This window comes from Lupinus angustifolius, chromosome LG05 (assembly GCF_001865875.1).
Source record: "Lupinus angustifolius cultivar Tanjil chromosome LG05, LupAngTanjil_v1.0, whole genome shotgun sequence".
Taxonomy (NCBI): Eukaryota; Viridiplantae; Streptophyta; class Magnoliopsida; order Fabales; family Fabaceae; genus Lupinus; species Lupinus angustifolius.
This window is the reverse complement of record NC_032013.1, coordinates 25,591,070-25,592,775: the sequence shown is the minus strand read 5'-3', so window position 1 is coordinate 25,592,775 and position 1,706 is coordinate 25,591,070.

The window sequence follows — 1,706 nt, the reverse complement described above, 5'->3', positions numbered from 1 at the left end:
TGATGCAGGGGGAGTTCGAAATGTCAATGATGGGAGAACTCACATTCTTTATGGGGCTTCAAATAAAGCAGCTAGAAAGTGGAATATTCATTCATCAGGCTAAATATTTTAAAGAGCTACTTAAAAAATTTGATATGGATAAATGTAAGGAAGCGTCCACTCCTATGGCATCTGCATGCTACCTAGATAAAGACGAAAAAGGAAAAGCAATAAATGTAATAAAATATCGTGGTATGATTGTGGTATAATTGGGTCATTACTTTACTTAACTGCAAGTAGGCCTGATATCATGTTTAGTGTATGCATGTGTGCGAGATTTCAATCATCACCTAGAGAATCACATTATATAACTGTTAAAACAATCATGAGATATTTAAAATGAACAACTAACATGGGATTATGGTATCCTCGGGATGCCTCACTATCCTTGGTGGGTTATTCCGATTCCGATTTCGCCGGATGTAAATTGGATCGGAAAAGCACTAGTGGTACTTGTCACTTGTTGGGCAGTTCTTTAGTTGCATGGCACATAAAAAACAAGCATGTGTTGCTTTGTCCACCGCCGAAGCGGAATACATTGCCGCTAGTGTGTGTTGCGCTCAAATCCTTTGGATGAAGTAGCAAATTAAGGACTTTGGTCTTAAACTAGAAAAGATTCCCATTAAATGCGATAATACAAGTGCCATAAACCTACCCAAGAATCCCGTTTTGCATTCTAGAACAAAGCATATAGAAATTAGACATCATTTTTTGCGTGATCATGTACAAAAAGGTGACTGCGTTCTTCAATTTGTTGAAAGATCTAAACAGTTAGCAGATATTTTCACGAAGCCCCTTCCTAGGGATACTTTCTATGAACAATATCTTGCTTAAAATTGTTTAGAACAATATCTTGATTAAAACTGTCTAGATGTTTAGTTTATGTCTTGCCTCTATATGTTTATTAGTCTCTTGATTTAAATGAAATTTGTTAAAATGCAAAATGATACCTCATGATAACTTCTTTTTGTGATTACATATGTTTAGATTAATCCGCTAGAATGCATGCATAAGTCCCAAAGAGTTGAAACCGTTCTGCTTGTCAAAAACCTTTTTTTTTACCGTGTTTAATCGATTAAGCATTAGTGTTAATCGATTACCTGGGCACCAGTTTTTGAAAAATCATTTTTCATATGATTTTAATCGATTAACCATGCCCGTTAATCGATTAAAACCCGCAGTTTAAGTGCAGACAACACTTCGGGTTCACGCTTTTTCGGCATTTTTCTCCATTTCCTCTTAGCATTTTTCTCCATTTCCTCTTGCTTTTGAGTCTCTGTAACTGTGATACAACTGACCCAAGTGCATTAATCTAGATAAACCTCACCCCTAACCCTCTCTAAACTCCTAGAAATCTCCAATTTCATCCATATTTCACTTAAATCCCATTTTTCCCCAAATCAAAACCCTAGGTTAGGTTTGCCACATTCTTTCTCTGTTTGGTCCAACATCAATTCAGTTTCTACATAACAATGGAGCAAAGTCGCCCAAAAAGGTTCAAAACTCCTGCCAATCGTGGAAGAAGACCGGAAGCTGGCTCATCCTCCACTCGGGACCGTGGTGACCCATTCTACTCGCTCATTCTGCAAGAGACCCGTTTGGCAAAGTTTCAAGGACCTAAACCCACGTATGTAAGGTATGTTGATCTAACCTGGATGGTGGAACAT